At 43.3% G+C, this 21,232-nt stretch overlaps 1 pseudogene; it reads left to right on the forward strand.

The window, feature by feature from the left end:
• The first annotated feature begins 765 nt into the window (after window positions 1–765).
• LOC127187196 (ADP-ribosylation factor-like protein 5B) lies at window positions 766–3,639 on the forward strand (annotated as a pseudogene).
• The last annotated feature ends 17,593 nt before the right edge of the window (window positions 3,640–21,232 follow it).

The raw sequence follows: 21,232 nt of genomic DNA on the forward strand, positions 1-21,232 counted from the left end.
AGCTGGAGCTCAGGGCTCTCTGGGTACAAGATGCTTGTCAGCCATTTCTCTATTTAGTTTCTGCCTCAAAGATCTGTCCATTGGTGAGAGTTGGGTGTTGAGGTCTCCAACTATTAATGTTTTGGGATCGATGTGTTAATTTAAGTTTTAAACATGGTTGTTTTACAAATGTGGGTGTCCTTGTTGTTGGGGCATAAATATTCAGGACTGTGATGTCTTCTTGGTGTATTTTTTCTTTGATGAGAATGAAGTGTCCTTACCCATCTTTTTTTATTAATTTAATTTTATTTTTTTAAGATTTTTAAATTATGTGTAAGGACTTTGCCTGCATGTACACCTGTGGACCACAAGAGGGCAGTAGATTATATTATAGATGGTTGTGAGCCACCATGTGGTTGCTGGAAATTGAACTCAGGACCTCTGGAAGAACAGTCAGTGCCCTTAACCTCTGAGCCATCTCTTCAGCCCTCTTGACTAATTATAATTGAAAGTCTATTTTATTAGACATTAGAATGGCTACTTCAGCTTGCTTCTTGGGACCGATTGCTTGGAAAATCTTTTCCCAGCCCTTTATTATCAGATAATGTATATCTGTGTTTCTGTGAACAAAGGAGTCTGCAGTGGTTCCAGGCTCCACGGAAGTCAAAGCTTCACTGGACTCTGAGACTCCGGGGTCCAGGTAGGTTTGTTGTAAGCTCCACCTCCGGTGCCTGGCCACTTGTAGCCGAGTGCTGCCCTGGGAGCCTGTCCTGCCTGGGGCTCAAGATGCGGCTGATCATTACTAAACTGTGGGGCCTTTTCTGTAACCAAGAGCACAAAGTAATCATCGTGGGACTGGATAACGCAGAGAAAACCACCATTCTTTATCAGCTCTTCATGAATGAAGTGCTTCATGAAGAAAGCAATGTTGAAGAAATAGCTGGGAAGAACTCTCATTTTCTTTCTTTTTTTTTTATTAATTTATTCTTGTTACATCTCAATGGTTATCCCATCCCTTGTGTCCTCCCATTCTTCCCTCCCTCCTATTTTCCCATTATTCCCCTCCCCTATGACTGTTCCTGAGGGGGATTTCCTCCCCCTGTATATGCTCATAGGGTATCAAGTCTCTTCTTGGCAACCTGCTGTCCTTCCTCTGAGTGCCACCAGGTCTCCCCCTCCAGGGGACATGGTCAAATGTGAGGCACCAGAGTACATGAGAAAGTCATATCCCACTCTCCACTCAAGTGTGGAGACTGTTCTGACCATTGGCTAGATCTGGGTAGGGGTTTAATGTTTACCGCCTGTATTGTCCTTGGCTGGTGCCTTTGTTTGAGCAGGACCCCTGGGCCCAAATCTGCCTATCATAATTTTCTACTTGTAGGTTTCTAGGACCCTCTGGATCCTTCTACTTTGCCATTCTCCCATGCTTCTCTCATCTAGAGTCCCAATAGGATGTCCTCCCCTCTGTCCCAGTTTCCTGGTAAGTGAAGGCTTTCATGGGACATGCCCCTTGGGCTAATATGCAGATATAAGTGAGTATATACCATTTGCAACCCTCATTTTCTTATGTGGGACATTGGAGGTCACATGTCTCTGTGGTCATCCTGGAACACCTGTTACTCAAACACCAGAGGTCACCATTATTGTCCGGAGCATCGACAGGGAATGACTGGCTACCACAAAAGACAAATTATACAGAACGTTGGCTCATGAGGATTTAAGGAAAGCTGCAGTCCTTGTCTTTGCAAATAAACAGGACATGAAAGGATGCATGACCACAGCTGAGATCTCCAAATACATTAGTTCAATAGTGGATCATGCATGGCATATCCAGTCATGCTGTGCGCTAACAGGAGAAGGGGTATGCCAGCGTCTAGAGTAGATAACCTCCAGGATTGCTGTGAGATCATTTTTTTTTTGCTTGAAAATGACTTCTCTATTTATTCTGTGACATGAACATTTTTCCTAAAACCTTTGGCTGCTGAGGCAGCAGCATGTTTAATTTATAAAAACACAAACCTCTAAGCATCAGTTGAATCAAGGATTGCTATACTGGAACATAAAGATGTTTTCTTTTTTCTTTTTTAAAAAATTACAACTCAATTGTTATCCCATCACTTGTATCCTCTCATTCCTCCCTCCCTCCCGTTTTCACCGGACTCCACTCCCCTAGGTCTATGCCCGAAGGGGACCTCCTCCCCCACTATATGGTCATAGGCTATCAAGTCTCATCTTGGTAGCCTGCTTATTCTTTCTTTGAGTTCCATCAGGCCTCCCCACCAAGGGGAGGTGGTCAAATATGGAGCACCAGAGTTCATGTCAGAGTCAGTCCCTGCTCTCCACATAACTGTAGAGAATGTCTTGTCCATTGGGTAGATCAGAGTAGGGTTTCAATGTTTACTACTTGTATTGTCCTTGGCTAGTGCAATAGTTTGATCAGACCGTCCTGGGCCCCAATCCACCCAACACAATGTTCTTCAGTCAGATGAGCATACTTTGTAGCTACGTTTGCAGCAACAGAGCTCTTCTGACTGTGTATTCTAATTATTCATTGCCTGCCTTGTAGAAACTGTTTGTCACATTGTTCCTGTTATGTGAAGTTTGTTGTGTCCTTTAACAGCCAATTTCCTTTACTTCTTGGTCACCACTCCCTCCTTGCCAGGTACTTACTGGTTTGACAGAACAGCAGTGAGAATCGTCGTTTACTATTTCCCCTACACTAAACATTTATTTCTCTACAAACCTTATTTATCTTTTGGACAGAATTAATTACAACAAAGAAAATCTACCTAGAAACTCTGTGTGTGTGTAAGAGTAAGCATCATGAATACTTGATTTAAATTTCCCTCACCTCTTTGCATGTCATAGTATAGTTTTAAGTTGCTCTTTGCATGGTAATTGAGTACTCCATTTATTTATGGAAGGAATTAAGTTCACTTTTGTGTCAACAGTATTTGGTTAAAAATTAATCAAGGTGAGCCAGGAGTGGTGGCACACGCCTTTAATCCTAGCACTTGGGTGGCAGAGGCAGGTGGATCGCTGTAAGTTCGAGGCTAGCCTGGTCTACAAAGTGAGTCCAGGACAGCCAAGGCTACACAGAGAAACCCTGTCTCAAAAAACCAAAAACCAACCAACCAAACAAACAACTTTTGAGCTGGGTGGGTGGCACACGCCTTTAATCCCAGCACTCGGGAGGCAGAGGTAGGTGGATCACTTTGAGTTCAAGGCCAGCCTGGTCCATAAAGTGAGTCCAGGACAGTCAAGTCTACACAGAGAGACCCTGGCTCAACCCCCCCCAATACTAATCAAGGTGAAGCATCAGTTTGAAAGCTCAGCTTCAAAAATAAATATTAATGGTTCCATCTGATAGCGAAGAGTCTTCACTGTGTGTATGATTGTGCGAACGTAGTAAAATAGACTAATGTCGAGTTAAAGCCAGGACGCTGAGAGTATGTTTTCCATCCATTCACTGCCTGCTTTATGGTCAGCAAAACCTGAGCTGTTTTGTCAGAGATACCACACCTGCTTTGGGCAGCAGCCAAACTATAAATGGTTCTTTTTATTTCGTAGGTTTGTAGTAGTATCTGTCAGAGCTTCTTTATCACCAGCAGTATATTACTGAAAGGCAAAGTAACATGGCCTTTCCATAAGTCTGGATGAGAATGATGCAAGAGAGGCTTCAAGTGGTCCTCATCTCCACCCTACCCAAGTAGTCTCTGTGTAGGTAGACGTGTCTCATAAACTCTTATAAGGTACTGGTGAATCTAATCCTAGCTTAGAGAATTCCTATGAGACTCAACAAACATGTTCTTTTTGTTTGTTTGTTTTCTTTTCTTTTTATGTTTATTTCTATTTTTTGGGTGGTTGGTCAGTTGGGTTTTTATACAGTTTTTCTAAGTAGTCCTTGTCCTGGAACTCATTAGGTAGACAATGCTGTCATATTCTTAGCAACATAAATAGTTTTATTCATTACAGAAAGGGTTTCATGCACCAGGCTTACTGGATGATATTAACAGTTCCCAAAATGAAAGTGGGAGTGAACCCTTAAGTAAAAGGCAGACAAGTGTTGTCATTACCCCTGTTTATGTCACATGTGTCACTTGCTGTATGAAAGGGATGGTTCTTCATCTTTGTGGTGTTTTTTATTTGGATCAAAATAAGCTCCAGTGTCCATAAATATCTGCTCAAAATTGGTGTCTTAATTTCAGGTCTTTTAAAATGTAAGTTGCCTTAAATTTTGCTCTCTTTCAGGTTTATTTGTTATATTTAGTTAATTTATTTGAACTCGATATTTTTTCCTTTTTTGTGTTTGCTTGTTTGTTTTATTAAGTTTTTCATATTACATCTCAATTGTTAGCCCATCCCTTGTATCCTCCTATTCCTACCTCCCCCCACTTCCTCCCTACTCCCCTCCCTTATGTCTATGACTGAGGGGGACCTCCTCCCCCTGTATATGCTCTTAGGGTATCGAGTCTTGCTAACTGGCTATCCTTGCTCTGAGTGCCACCAGGCCTCCCCATCCCGGGAACATGGTCAGAAATGGGGTACCAGAGTTCATGTGAGAGTCAGATCTCATTCTCCATTCAATGGTGGAGAGTGTCCTGTCCGTCGGCCTGTCTGAGTAGGGATTCAAAGTTTACTGCCTATATTTTCCTTCACTGGTGCCATAGTTTGAGCAGGACCCCAGGACCCACATCTGCCTGTCATAAAGTTCCACTTGTAGGTTTCCAGAACCATCTGGATCCTTCTATTTCCCCATTCTCCCACACTTCTCACACCTAAAGTCTCAGTAGAATGTCCTCCCCTCTGACCCACTTTCCTGGTAAGTAAAGTTTTTCATGGGACGTACCCCTTGGACTAGTGTCTCGATATAAGTGAGTATATACCATTTAACTCTTTTTGCTTCTGGGCAAACTCACTCATTATGATCATTTCTAGTTCAATCCATTTGTCCACAAATTTTGGGAATTTCTTCTTTTTAATAGCTGAGTAGTATTCCATAGTGTAAATATACCACAGTTTCTTTATCCATTCTTCTACTGAGGGACACTTAGGATGTTTCCATGTTCTGGCTATTATGAATAAGGCAGCTATGATCATGGTTGAGCATATGTCCCTGTTGTGTGGTAGAACATTTTCTGGGTATATTCCAAGGAGTGGAATAGCTGGGTCTTGAGAAAGCCCTATTCCCATTTTTCTGAGAAAGCACCAGATAGATTTCCAAAGTGGTTGTAGTAGTTTGCATTCCCATGAGCAATGAAGGAGTGTTCCTCTCTCTCCACATACTCATCAGCATGTGATGTCACTTGAGTTTTTCATCTTAGCCATTCTGATGGGTGTAAGATGGAATCTCAGTGTCGTTTTGATTTGCATTTCTCTGAGGACAAGCATTTCTTTACGTGTTTCTCAGCCATGTGATATTCCCCTGTTGAGAATTCTCTGTTTAGTTCTGAGCTCCATTTTCTCTATTGGGTTATTTGATTTGGTGGCATTTAATTTCTTGAGTTCTTTATATATTTTGAAAATTAGACCTTTGTCAGATGAAGGGTTGGTGAAAGAGCTATTAACAAAGCTTGAGCCACTCATCAATACCCACACTGAACTTCATATTTTTGTTTAGTGTTTTCACCCTTGATGTGAAAATGTAGCCAGAAGAAAAGTTTTGTGGATTTTTCTTAGTGATTCTATACCAACTAGAGGATAAATTTAAATTTTTGTATATTTTATATATAACTCATCATGAAAAATGAGAGAGAAAAGCAGATATAAATCCATGGGCATGGTGGTTGTGGAGTGAGAGTGGGAACTAGGAAAATACCCATTCCCTAAAGCACACTTTGCTTCAACTTTACTTTATTATATTGTTTACAATAATATAAAAAAATAATCTCTAGTCAGACATCAAGTGTACACATGGCATGGTACACATGTTGTCTACTTCTTGTGTTCTGTCAGTCTCCAGGCGGATGTGCAGCACAGACCCTCTCTACCTATACTATCAAAGCTTTCCAGCTGGTTTCCTTGCCTCAGCCCCTCTCTTCCTGCTTTGTTCTGTAGCAGGAAGCAAAAGTAGACAAACATTCTAATGTGATAGGTGTTGTTGTAAGAGCCTCTGATCCAGAAAGATTTTTTAGAATAAGATAAATCAAAGTTGAATCTTTCAGAAGTTTTAGGAATTGGGCTGGAGGAGATACCATACTCAGTTGGTTAGAGTGCTTGCTAATTTTTCCAAAGCTCTGGGTTTGACACCCAGACCAGCAAAGCCTGGTCATGGTTGGCACAGACCTATAATCCTAGTACTTGGGAGAGAGGTGGAAGTAAGAGGATCAGAAGTTCAAGGTCATCATTGGTGAGTTCTGAGGAAGCATGGGCTACATGAGACCCTATTTTACAAGTAAGAGTTAAATGAATATTAGACCTTTGTCAGACCAAGGGTTGGTGAAGCTCTTTTCCCAGTCTGTAAGCTGTCGCTTTGTTCTCTTGACAGTGTCACCTGCCTTACAGAAGCTTCTCAGCCTCATGAGGTCCCATTTATTAATTGTTGACATTAAGGCCTGGGCTGTTGGTGTTCTGTTCAGGAAGTTGTCTCCTGTGTCTATGTGTTCCAGAGTCTTCCCACTTTTTCCTCTAGCTGGATTAATGTCTCTGCTTTTAGGTTGAAGACTTTAATCCACTTGGACTTGAGTTTTGTGCATGGTGACAAATAGGGGTCTAATTGCATTTTTCTACATGTAGCCATCCAGTTAGACCAGCACCATTTGTTGAAGATGCTGTCGTTTTTCCATTGAATGGATTTGCCTTCTTTGTCAAAAATCAAGTGACCAAATAACCCAATAGTGAAATGGGGCTCAGAACTAAACAGAGAATTCTCAACAGAGGAATATCAAATGGCTGAGAAACACTTAAAGAAATGCTCAACCTCCTTAGTCATCAGAGAAATGCAAATCAAAACGACACTGAGATTCCATCTTACACCCATCAGAATTGCTAAGATCAATAACTCAACTGACACCACATGCTGGACAGGATGTGGAGAGAAAGGGACACTCCTTCATTGCTGGTGGGAATGCAAACTAGTACAGCCACTTTGGAAATCTATCTGGCACTTTCTCAGAAAAATGGGAATAGGGCTTCCTCAAGACCCGTGTATTTCACTCATTGGAATATACCCAGAAAATGCTCTACCACACAACAGGGGCATGTGCTCAACCATGATCATAGCTGCCTTATTCATAATAGCCAGAATGTGGAAACGGCCTAAGTGTCCCTCAGTAGAAGAATGGATAAATAAGCTGTGGTACATTTACACTATGGAATACTACTCGGCTATTAAAAACAAGGAATTTCCAAAATTTGTGGACAAATGGATTGAACTAGTAATTATCATAATGAGTGAGTTCACCCAGAAGCAAAAAGAGTTAAATGGTATATACTCACTTATATCAAGACACTAGTCCAAGGGGTACGTCCCCATGGAAAACTTTACCTACCAGGAAAGTGGGTCAGAAGGGAGGACATCCTATTGAGACTTTAGGTGTGAGAAGCCTGGGAGAATGAGGAAATAGAAGGATCCAGAGCGTCCTGGAAAACTACAGGCGGGTCTGGGCCCTGGGGTCCTCCTCAAACTATGGCACCAGCCAAGGAAAATATAGGGAGTAAACTTCGAACCCCTACTCAGACTAGCCGATGGACAGGATATTCTCCACCGTTAAGTGGAGAAGGAGATCTGACTTTCACACAAACTCTGGTGCCCCATATTTGACCATGTCCCTTGCATGGAGATGCCTGGTGGCACTCAGAGGAAGGATAATAGGTCATCAAGAAGAGACTCGATCCCCTATGAGCATATACAGGGGAAGGAGGTCTCCCTCAGTCACAGACATAGGGGAGGGGAATGGGGGGAAGCAGGAGGGAGGGTGGAATGGGAGAATACAAGGGATGGGCTAACAACTGAGATGTAATTTGAATAAATTAATAATTAAAAAAAGGAAAAAAAGTTAAATGAAGACAGAGAAAAGTGCCAGGAAAATAGTGCACTGCAGAAATCCCAAGGGAAGAGGAGCACAGCACGTGGTGTGTTAGTGATATGCACTACATGCTCTTTAACCTCACTAAGAAGTTGGCTCTGGAAATGGGACCCCCTATCCCATGGCTTCAAACTGAAGTGCGTTTGTCTCAAAAGTGGCAAGATTCCCTGTCAATAGAGAGGCTACTCCCCTTCTCCAACTCTACAGCTAAAATGGAAGCCATTTCTGACCGATTTGCTGTTGTTCATCCCATGATATAAAATCGCCAGCACTGGGGAGACCCAAAGCTCACCGTAGGAAGCTCAGGCAGGCACTGACTTCCCCAGCTGTTGTCTGCATATTTCCAAGCCCCAACCTGAAAATGTTACTTTTGTTTGCTCTCTCGGTAGTCCAGATACTCCAGTTGTCTTTGCTGGATGCTGCAGACTCCTGATTTGATGTTTTCTTCTATGCTGCTCTGTGTCCTGTTCGCTATTTCTTTTATTTTTGGTTACTGGAACTTAATAAATTCACTCGTTCAAAACCAAAAAAAAAAAAAAAAAAAAATCTCATATTTCTTCTTATGGAACGATGATCCGCTTCCTTGGATGTAGTAAAATTGGCTGGTTCAGTTTTCTTCTATCAGATAATATGTTTATTTGTATATTACCACATTAGCATTATATTGAAAGTGTTTTTAAAAGTTGATTGTTTTCTTGAGTTTCTTCCTCAGAGAATGGGGAAATAGAAGGATCCAGAGGGTCCTAGAAACCTCCAAGAAGAACACTATGACGGGCAGATCTGGGCCCAGGGGTTCTGCTCAAACTACGGCACCAACCAAGGACATTATGTGCAGTGAGCATCAAACCCCTACCCAGATCTAACCAATGGACAGGACATTCTCCACAGTTAAGTGGAGACCGGGGACTGACTTTCACATGAACTCTGGTGCCTCATATTTGACCATGTCCCCTGATGGGGAGGCCTGGTAGCACTCGGAGGAAGGATAGCAGGCTACCAAGAAGAGTCTTGATACCCTAGAATCATATTCAGGGGGAGGAGGTCCCCCTCAGTCACAGTCATAGGGGAGGGGAATAGAGTGAAAGCAGGAGGGAGGGAGGAATGGGAGGAGACAAGCAATGGGATAACAATTGCGATGTAATATGAATGAACTAATAAAAAATTTAAAAATAGTTGATTGTCTAATGGCTAATGGTATAGATGCAGATTTGCCATTTGTTAAAAGTACAGTTTATTTTCATTCCAAATCCCCCTTTTAAAAGCATATAATTATTTGGATTAGAAACAATATTTATTTCAAAGTGAAACTGGCATTCAAGGAGACCCTGTGCTGTTCATTGGAATATTGTCCACGGGAAGTTCCCGTGAGGCCTGTGGAAGCTGCCATCATTGGTCTTTCAGTTCACAGCAGTAGGAACCTAGTTATCCTATACTCCAAAAGAACATTCTGACCCAAAAAGTATACAATGGTAAAACATTTGACTTGAATGTTTACTGTGAATCAAAGGACTGTAAAAAACTATCTCATGTAAAATGGAAATGTGTGACAGGTGCCTTTGTTATTGTGTGATGAGCTCTCATTTTAAAAAAAGAAATGTTTCTCAGCCATTTGATATTCCTCGGTTGAGAATTCTCTGTTTAGTTCCAAGCCCCATTTCTCAATTGGGAAATGTGTAGTCCCAGCTGGCCTCGAACTCGTGATCCTCCTTCCTCTGCCTCCTTCAGCAAATCCTACCGGTGTGCGCCACCACAACCGGCAATAAATGGATTGAGCTAGAAATTATCATAATGAGTGAGTTAACCCAGAAGCAGAAAGACTTAAATGGTATATACTCACTTATATCTGCATACTAGCCCAAGGGGCATGTCCCACGAAAGCCTTCACTTACCAGGAAACTGGGACAGAGGGGAGGACATCCTACTGGGACTCTAGATGAGAGAAGCATGGGAGAATAGCAAAGCAGAAGGATCCAGAGGGTCCTAGAAACCTACAAGTAGAACATTATGATAGGCAGATTTGGGCCCAGGGGTCTCGCTCAAACTAAGGCACCAGCCAAGGACAATACAGGCGGTAAACATTAAACCCCTACTCAGATCTAGCCAACGGTCAGAACAGTCTCCACACTTGAGTGGAGAGTGGGATATGACTTTCTCACGTACTCTGGTGCCTCACATTTGACCATGTCCCCTGGAGGGGGAGACCTGGTGGCACTCAGAGGAAGGACAGCAGGTTGCCAAGAAGAGACTTGATACCCTATGAGCACATACAGGGGGAGGAAATCCCCCTCAGGAACAGTCATAGAGGAGGGGAATAATGGGAAAATGGGAGGGAGGGAAGAATGGGAGGACACAAGGGATGGGATAACCATTGAGATTTAACAAGAATAAATTAATATAAAAAATTTAAATTAAAAAAAAACAAATTATAAAAAAAAACAAAAACAAAAAAAGAAATGTTTATTTATTATGTATACAGCACTGTGCTCCCATGCCAGAAGAGGGCGCCAGATCCCATTATAGATGGTCATGAGCCCCCATGTGGTTGCTGGGAATTGAACTCAGGACCTCTGCAAGAGCAGCTGGTGTTCCCACCGACTGAGCCATCTCTCTAGCCCCCGAGTTCTCAATGTATAATCTGTTCTTGTGATGTCACATTAGCCGTGATGACATGGAGGGAAGTGGTCTTTGTTTCACACTCACCTTTGTCCTTACGTTATTTAGTGCGGTTTGTATTGTACAGGAGCGTCCCACACCTGCTTTGTACCTGCAGAAGCTTATCTTGTTGTTTTTAGTTTTTTAAAAAAAAAGGAAAGAAAAAGAAATTGGCTGATCAGTCATGGTGCACACCTTTAATCCCAGCACTTGGGAGGCAGAGGCAGGTGGATCTCTGTGAGTTTGAGGCCAGGATAGTCTACAAAGTGAGTCCAGGACAGCAAAGGCTACAACAAAAAACCCTGTTTTGGAAAAAGAAAGAAAGAAATGTAGAAGAAAAAGAAATTAGGATTTAGCTAATGTCTTTTCAACATGGTACAGCTAAAAATGCAAAACACCACCCTTACAAATCACATGAGCCATTTTCTTTCCTGAGCATGGTATCTTCACAAAGAAGCACATTTGAGAATCACTGTAGATGCAGCTCTTGTTTTCTAAGGGAATGCACTAAATATTCTTATCATTAATATGATTTAAGTTCTTAAAATCCGAAGTATATGTGTGTGTGTGTGTGTGTGTATAACATTTTGACAACTGAAGATTGGATGTACACTGTTTGCTTTAGGTTCTTGTGTTAACATCTTTATGGGAATAGTACTTTTATTCTATAGTCACCAGAGAAACATATATATTTCATTGTGTAAAAAACTCAACAGAGCAAGACTACAGTGTAATGAGGAATAAACACAGCTCTGTATAACCTACAATAAAGCACACGGCAAAAATCAATCAGTTTGGAAGCAACAGTCAGCATGATCTGATTATTATTTCTTAAACAATACCCTGGAATCTTTAATCATAAATTTCCTCAGGCTGAAGCCGTTGTGTTTACATGATTGTTCTAGCAACATAGCTTGAGCTAAGTGTTCTATAAAAAAGAAAAAAACATGACTTACTCCCAGTCCTAAACCAACAGATGTGCTATCTAAGCCTAAGCTAACTGCCAAGGAGTCCTCTATTGTAAAATATCTGTAAATTATGAAATACCAGCCTCACCTTCTATGGCTCTCCAAGCAGATTCTAAAGAAAAATTTCCCTCCCAACAGTATCTAGCCAGGTACTGTTATGTCAAGGTGCTGACATTCCTGCATAGAGTGCCTCTCTTGAGTGCCCCGCTGTGGAGGTAGGGTTGTGTCTTCATCGTAGTGCACCTATGCTTAGCATGCTAGAGACTCTGAACATCTGCATTAGCACAGAAAAAATAAATAAAAAGAAAGCAAGTGTCTTAGTGAGGGTTCCATTGCTCTGAAGAGACACCATGACCAAGGCAATTCTGATCAAAGAAAGCATTTACTTGGGGCAGGCTTAGTTACATAAAGGTGTGCAGTTTGGGAACTTAGCAAGGGGAACAGCATTAGGAGCACACTTTGGGAAATTCGTTTGTGGAAAACTCAGAGCTTTGAGTTTTTGGTTTGTCTCCAAAGCTATGGATATGTTTTCAGGTCATCACAGAATCTTTGCCTCAGTCAAGGCACCCAGGGGGAAGATACTTATCAAAGCTTTCAGGGTCCTCATCCACAGGCAAGTCATACATTTTCACTAATGTGTCTATGTCCTGGGGCACAGATGCCCAGGGAGGCATGGAAGGCCCCAGGCAGATTTGTGAGATGTCTAAACCCTGAGAAGGTTGCAGGGATTCCATTGAAAAGTCACCAGCCTCTTCTGGTTGCTTTGCTCCAGCATTCTTCTGTGACTCCTGGTCTCTTATTAACATGGCCTGGCTGGATGATGGACCCATTACTGGCATGGCCTGATGGGATGGTGCTCTTCTCATTAGCATGTCCTGGCTGGATGGTGTTCCTCTCGTTAGTATGTCCTGGCTGGATGATGCTCTTCCCATTAGCATGTCCTGGCTGGATGGTGTTCCTCTCGTTAGTATGTCCTGGCTGGATGATGCTCTTCTCATTATATTGACCTGGTTGGGTGCTCCCAGTGATGAATTCCCCTGATAGTTTCTCTGCTGTGTCACAATTTTTGTTGCTGATTTTTAAACCACATCTGAGAAGAAAAAGTAATTTTTGATCTTTTATAGGAATAATTTTCTTTTTCAAAAGGGCTTTAAATTATAAAATTATATTTATACGATATATATGGTTTAGTTTTTGCATTTTTTCTTATACAGAATTCCTCCATGTAACTCTCACTTTAAATCCCAGCACTCTGGAGACAGAGCCAGAAACTCTGTAAGTTAGAGGCCAGCTTAACTTGCCTCCAAGGCTGCACAGTGAGACCCTACATCAAGAATACAGTCATATCAATGCATTATTGAAAGTCAAACATGGGGCCTATGCCTGTAATGCAGCACATTGGGAAATGGAGGCTGGAAGACCCTGAGACCAAGACTAGCCTCAAATCCTGTGAGGGATTGTGCATGACTTTAATCCCAGCACTCCAGAAAAAGAGTCAGGCCTATCACTCTAAGTTCAGAGCCCACCTGGTCTCCTGCCTGAGTTCCAGGACAGCCAAAGCTACACAGAACGACCCTGTGTCAAAAAAAAAAAAAAAAAAAAAAAAGACAAGCCTCTGTTCTCTGCTGAAAGGGAAAGGGGGTGGAACTGGAGAGATGACTTGGTAGATAAGAGCACTTGTGGCTTTGCAGAGGACTCAGGTTCCATTCCCAGTATCCAAGACCTGCACCTCTGCCTCCATGGACTATGACAGCCTCTGCTAGCATCCTTATGCACCAGGCAAACACACGTTCTGACAAGCAGGTACCCACACATACACATGAATAATTTTAAAACTTAAAATGACAAGAACAAAATGAAGCCCACAGGAGGCCCCGCGCTAGGTGACCGCCCTGAGGCACACTCCTCACACAAACCTGCACTACCACATCATTAAGCTGGAGTCTTGAAGCCAGTTCCTGAGTTTCCTGCTGGTCTGGGAACATGTTCCTGTGGAAAGTATCTTGCAATGCCATGATTTGTTCAAGAGTGAGTAATGTCCAGAACCGATAATAATGCTCTGGCTGTTCTGTTGGAAGAGACAAGAACATTTTTCATTCTTGAACTGTTTATTGCCAAACCCTAAACCATAGCTATCACATTACATTTATTTATTTATTTATTCGCTGTTGTTCTCTTTTTCAAGACAAGGTTTCTCAGTGTAGCTCTTCCTGTTCTGGAAGTCCCTCTGTGGACCAAGCTTGTAAATGTTATTATTTCCTGAGATGGGGCATGAGATGAGAGATTTACCCTAGATTTAGAATACATGGATTAGGCAGTGCCCAGAATAATTTTATCTAACTAGCCCTAGGCCTGTGCCTGGAAGCGTCTATCCTCCAAACAATCTAATCAGCATAAGTAGATCTTGAAGGCTGCAGACTCCAGCCTCTGTTTTCCAACCAAACCTAGACTGTTCTCAGCCTCTGAGACTTAGTGCTGAATAGGCTCAGCCTTTCTAGATACTTCTGACCTCAGGCAGGCTGGTTCAACTCAGCTGTTTTGGCTTAAAAGTCCTCTCTTGGCTCATGGGTTCAAACTGACTTCTCTGCTTGGAAAAGCTGCTTCTGAACTCAATGGATTTCAACTGTGCTGTCCTCCAGAACTCTTCAAGATCTCCCTTGCTCTCTCAAGTGATGCTCTGTGTTCTTGTGAGAACTGGGAATAGCCTATCTCTGACTCATGCTGTCAGATCTTCCTGTAAGTAATCACATTGTCTGTCTCTCTATAGACCATATTGTTTGGAATCAAAGGTGTGTACTAAACTAAATCCAGAGAGATTAAGTGTATGTACATCTGTGTTCAAGCAGTATCCTATTAGGTCTTTGACATGATCCCTTGCTTGAGCGGTTCTGTTGCTGGACTTAAATTTCTCTACAAGAGGTGGTCTTGCAGTGCTCACCGGTAATCCCAGCATTCAGGGACTCAGACACAGGTAGACTTACATGAGTTCAAAGCCTGCCTTGTCTACCAAATGAATCCAGGACAGCAAAGGCTACTCAGAGAAACCCTGTCTGGAAAAGTTGACCTCGAACTCTGAGATCCCTTGCTGGGCAGAAAGGTCTGTGCCAGCATGCCCCAGCATACTTTAAAAATTCTAATTGACATTCACTGTTTCTCCTCCACATGTGCACTCATGTAGTGCAGTGCACAATGGACTCAGAACACAATACCAACGAGCTGGTTCTCCCCTTATGCTGTGTGGGTCCCAGGTTTGAACTCAAGTCATCAGTGTTTAGTGACACCATATTTACTCAGAAGCTATTCTGGCTGCTTCTGATTTTAAGTGTCCCAAAGTGGACAGAGCATGGTGACACATGCCAGGAACCACAGCATTGGGGAGGCTGAAGTATGCATATCAAAGGAAGCACATGACCGGTAATCAAAAAGGTATTGCACATCACTTGCCATCAGGAAAATTCAAATAAAAGTAAGGAGGGGATGGACACATGGCTTAACAGTGTTTACCAGTACCTACTGCCCTTGTAGAGGACCAGAGTTCAGTCCCCACCCATGAAAGTGGATAACTCATACTGCCTGCCTTTTTCCAGCCTCCATCAGCACTGCGCTCACACACACACTTTGTACACAGACATGTGTGTTAAACTAGTTAAACATAATAAAATGTGCAGGCTGGAGAGATGGCTCAGGAGTTAAGAGCACTGGATGCTCGTCTAAAGGGCCTGAGTTCAGATCCTGGCAACCACATGGTGGCTCATAACCATCTATACTGCCATGCAAGTGTACATGAAGGCTCATACACAAAATAAATAAATATTTTTTCAAACACAATAAAATTTGGGGCTGGAGAGGTGTAAACACCCCACCAACTGAGCTACTTGCTGCTCTTGCAGAGGACCCAACACCTACAATGTGCCTCAGAACCATCAATGACTCCAGGTGCATAGGATCTGACACCCTCTCTGATGTCCTTGGGTGCATCACATATGGGGTGCACAGACGAAGATGCAGGGAAAGACTCATATGCACAAATGAACTGATAATCTTGGTTGTGGACTTGAGAATATCTAGAATTAAATAAAACCGGAGCAAATGGGAATGCCTGTAAAGGTTTTTTTTTTTTTCTAGTTGATTAGAGATACAAGTTACACTCTAATCCCATATCCTGAGAAAACCCAACTTGCCCATCCTGTTGTGGTGGCGGTAGACACTTTGTATCCCCTCACTCCGGAGACTAAGGCAGACAGATCACTGTGAGTCCTGTGTGACTACCCATAATAGTTCTGGCTGACATGGATCTCATAGAAATCATCCTGCCTTCACCTCCCAACCACTGGAATGAAATGTATGTGTCATTACACCCAGATAATAATCTAAAAGAAACAAGCACCAGTGTGGTGGTTCATGCCTCTAATTACAGCACTCGGGATGCAGAGGCAGGCGGATAGCTATGATTTCGAGGCCAGCCAAGTCTACAAAGTGAGTCTAGGACAGGCAGGGCTATACAGAGAAACCCTGTCTTGAAAAACCTAAAAGAAAAATGAAAGAAAGAAAAAGAAACAAGCAAGGAAGGGAGGGAGGATGGAAGGAAGGAAGAGAGGAAGGCAGGGATGGAGAGAGGAAGGGAGGAAGAATACACACTGGTGAGGATTGGAGGGAAAGTTGCTCATACTTACACTATCAATGGAAATGGAAGTTAGTTTGACCACTAAAGAAACCAGTATGGGAGTTCCTGAGACATGAAAGCAGAATTACCATATGTTCCAGCTGTACCATCCCTCAGAATATATCTGAAAGACTCTGACGATAGCCATTTCACAATATCCAGTAGATGCAATCAGCCGAGATGTCTGCCAGTGAGTCAGTGGAGGAAGAATGTGAGGTCTAATACACAGGGAAGGTTTATTCACTGAGAAGCAGAGTAAACTGTGTTCTGTGCAGGCAGCTGGTGGATCTGCAGTCCATTATGCTAAGTTAATTAAGCCAAACTCACTAACCCCACGTTCCTCTCCTCTGAGAGAGGTAAACTAACAACAATAGTAAATTAGCAGGGCTGCGTGGCCCACACAGTTAATTCTAGCACTCAGGAAGCAGAGGCAGGTGAGCCTATGGGAGTTTTAGGGCAGCCTACAACACTCAGGCCTTCCTAAAGCCTCTGTGTCTGAGACATAGACAGAGACAGAGACCCAGAGAGACAGGGAAGGACAGAGAGATAGAGAGGTGAGAAACAGAGACTGAGAGACAGAGAGAGGAAGAGAGAGATAAAGGAGCCAAACATTGGTGGCAACTGTCATAAGTCCCAGCAATGGGGAGGCAGATGCAGACGGATTTCTTTGAATTCCAGGACAGCCTGGTCTACAGAGGGAATTCCAGAGCAGATAGGGCTACACAAGGAAAGCCTGTCAGTAAGGGAAGAGAGAGGAAGTTGAAAAAAAAAACAATAAAATAAAAAACATGAAAAAAAGGGAGGGAGGGAGGGAGAGAGAGAGAGAGAGAGAGAGAGAAAGAAAGAAAGAAAGAAAGAAAAAAGAGTGTTTAATCCCAGCACTCCATTGGCGGTTGGACAACTTGAAATCAAGGCAGGCTTGTTCTACAGAGCCAGTTCTAGGAAAACCAGGCTTACACACACATTCCTATCTCAAAACACAAAACAAGAACAACAAAACTGAAGAAAACAGTACTCAGGAGGCAGAGGCAGGAGGATTGCTGTGAGTTTGAGGCCAGCCTGGTCTACAAAGTGTCCAGGACAGCCATGGTTACACAAGGAAACAAAGAAAGAAAGAGGCACGCATGGTAAAGGGCAGGTGGAGGGTGTCTTGGATACCTTACTGGGGGAGAGACTATGATCCAGTGTGTACAAACACATGAAATACATTACTTTGTAAAATTAATATACACCAATGGATATGAAAATTTTTAAAAAAAATTGTGATGCAGAAAGAAAAAATGTGTTTGTTTGTTTCCTTGTTTGCATGTTAGTTAGTTTGTTTGTTTGTTGGGACAGGCTTTCTCTGTGTAGCCGTGGCTGCCACAGGACAGGCTCCATAGACCAGGCTGGCCTCTGACTCATAAATTTGCATCCTTTGCTTTGGGAGTACTGGAATTAAAGGCATGTGCCACCACCTCACAAAATGTATTATTTTTTTAATGGAACTGTACAGCTGGCTCTGCAGTTAAGAATCCATGCTGCTCTTACAGAGGACCCCAATCTGTTCCCAGCACCTACATGAGCTGGTTCACAGCTTTTAGCTCCAAGGGCACCAGCTTACATCACATTCTGCTCTTGTAATGGAGTCCGGTGTGGTTCCCAGGACCCATGGCTTCTGACCCAGAAATCCCTCCCCCTCTTCTGGTCTCCAGCAACACTTGACATCCACCCCCCACAGACACATACTGGTGCTAATTAAAATGTTGAACAGATAGCTGGAGCATGGCTCAGCTGTCACATCCTCCTTACACAGGTGACACCATTGGTTCTAGCCTCAGTAGGAAAAAGAAACTGAGAAGGAAAGCACACTACCAGAAGTCAAGAATGACAGGGAAAAAGAAATCTGTGGCTCCATGAGACCCAGCTTGGAACCCCAAGAGAATTTGGACAGCTCCCATCTTGGAACACCCACAATAGTCTGACCCCAACCCTGGCTCCTGCCCTTCACTCATGGGACATCAGGTCTCTCTGAGCAGCCAATTCCTGGATCAGTCCTGTGCTCCACAGCCCCCAAGACTGTGCTCTCAGCGAGGCAGGACTTGGCAATTTAAGCAAAAATTTATCTCTCTCATCATCACTGCCCAAAACCTTTCCAGTGCACACATTACAAAACCGGTTTTTTGACTTGGGATATCTCCTAGGACCCTGGAGTGGGAAAAAGAAAACCAAAACAGCCCTAGGCATGGTGGTGCATGCCTTTAATCCCGAAGGCAGAGGCACCTGGATCACTGTGAGTTTGAGGCCAGCCTGGTCTGCAAACTGAGTTACAAAACAGCAAGGCTACACAGAGAAACCATACCTCAAGGGAAAAAAAGACAAAAGAAAAATAAATAATTTAGGTGGCTCATGACATGGTGAACCCAGAAAAACCATTCTTAGCCAGGGAAATCTGTTTTTCAAGATGAAACCTAAACCTAGGACTCCAGGTGTTTCTTCATACAGGTAATCAGGAGCCATGGAAACCAGGAACTACAAAAACACAACAGCTCCCCTGGGCACCATCAAGAGTCCAACAAACCAACAAATCCAGCCATGGTGTTATGTCCCTGTAATCCCAATATTGTGAAGGTGGAAGTAGAAGACCTAGTTTGAGGCCAGACCCACCAAAACTGAATATTTCAGGGCAACCGGGGCTCCACACTACCTTGTTTCTAAATTAAATCTGATATCCAGGCAATGTAGGGCTCACATGTAATGTCAGCACTTGGGCAGGGCAAGGGACAGAGGCAGAGGCATCTCTGTGCATTCCAAGTCAGAGCAGAGAAGGACATATGACACCCTCTCTCTCTCTCTCTCTCTCTCTCTCTCTCTCTCTCACACACACACACACACACACACACACACATGCGCACACACACACACACACACACACACACACACACACACACACACACACACGGAAACAGGAAAAAGAAAAACCACACAGCCTGTGGACATTGGGCACCTGTTACAGAGGTGGGGACCAAATCTAGGGGCACAGACACAAGGACCCCAGGAGATCTTTTACTTGGGAAAACTGAATGCCATGATGATTCTCCTCAGACAAAAGCTCCTACCGCTACATAACCTGCTGTTTTCTGTGTGTCTCTGGGTCTCTGTGTGTGGCCTGTGTTCTGGTGCCCACAGGGGCCATAAGATCTGCTGGTACTTAATCGACAAGCGTCTGTAAACTACCAGGTAGAGACTGGGGTCTAATTCCAGAGAAGATTAAGGCTGTTTCCCATCTTTTGCCTGCAGGGAGTATGTGCACTTGGTGACACATAACTACAGTTAGAGATGATTTCATGACTCCAAGTGGCTACTGCAAACTGAACCTAAGTCTTCTACAAGTACAACCGGAGCTTTAACCATGGAGCCAACATTCTAGTCCCTAGGCTTTCTCCTTTTCTGTGTATGGGTGTTTTGTCTACATTAATGTCTCCACCACATGCAGGTCTGGTGCCTGTGGGGTGGTAAGGGTGAAGCTGTCACTCAAACCAACTCATCTGCTCCTCCAGGTTCATTGGAATTTACCTAAAATGCCAGGCTCAGTCTAGATATAGTACTGCAAGTCTTTAATCCCAACATTAATGAGGAAGAGTCTGATGGATCTCTGTAAGTTCAAGGACAACAGAGTCTACAAAGTGACTTCAAAGCCAGGCTGGATAGAGAAAAAAACCTTCTGTGGAAAAAAATGTAAAACCAAGGATTGGAAAGACTGTTCAGCAGTTAAGGCCAAAGGATGCTCCTCTAAAGGTCCAAAGTTCAGTGTTCACAACCATCTGATGACCTCTTCTGGTTTGCAGATATACTTGCAAATAGAGCACTCATATTCAGAAAATACATAAGTAAATCAACATTTAAAAAAAAGAAATGACAGGGAAAACACATCTGAGACTCCCAGCACAACATACTAGGCTCTGCCACCGTCTCTAGCCACCAAATAGAGGTGAAGTATGGTGGGATTTAAAACAGACACAATGGGCAGGCCGAGTGCCAGGGTGGAGCTCATCCTCTGGGTATTGACATCCTTGTTTAAAGTTTTGGGAGTTGGACAGGGCCTAGGTGGCACATTCGTTTAATCCCAGCACTTCTGAGGCAGAGCCAGGCAGATTGCTGTGAGTTCAAGGCAATCCTGGTCTACAGAGTGAGGCCAGGAGAGCCAAGGCTACACAGAGAGACCATATCTCGAAAAACCAAAATAAAATAAAATAAAGTTTTGGGAGTTGTATGTTCAGTGTGTCTGTGTGTGTGTACAAGTGTGTAGATAAGCCCTCAGTTTAACAAGAAGTAAGTGCATGAGATGAAGTGCACTTTCTCAGTGGATGGACTGTCTTGCTTTAGTGGAGGGAGTGTTCCCGATTTGCCTTCCAGGCTCTGCTGTTGCTAAGAGACAAAGTGACGTCAGGCTTAGGACAATGACTGGAGATTTACAGGTGTCCCTGGGAGGTCTAGAACAGGACAGCAGACACCCTGCCAGTGAGATGTCTCAGTCACTGTGTGTGCTGTTGGCCCTGAAGGGGGACAGGCCAGATTACAGATCCCTTATGCTGTACGAAGAATTTCCTCAGCTGAGCAAGAATATCTTGCTGCCACCCTTCCCTTTGAGTTTGTATGTCCTTAAAGACGATGTCATGTTTCTGCCTAGCTATCTGCTGGTCTAATTTTCTTCCCCTAAGTGTCCTCAAAACTTCCAACAGGAAGATGTGCCTGTTTCTGTCAACAACAGTTATTTCCTGGAAAGGCTTCCTAGTACATGGCTCCCAGAACTCCGTTTCCTGTCTAGCTAGCTCCCTGATGCAGGAGAGTTAGAATCACAACTGCCAAGCTCAGATGAAAGAGTAATGCCATCCTTCCTGAGGGAAAGTGACATTGCCTAATAGTAGCCACCTCTTAGCACAGACTTATCCCTATAGACATCT

The sequence above is a fragment of the Acomys russatus genome, chromosome 3, assembly GCF_903995435.1.
Source record: "Acomys russatus chromosome 3, mAcoRus1.1, whole genome shotgun sequence".
In the NCBI taxonomy this organism is placed as follows: domain Eukaryota; kingdom Metazoa; phylum Chordata; class Mammalia; order Rodentia; family Muridae; genus Acomys; species Acomys russatus.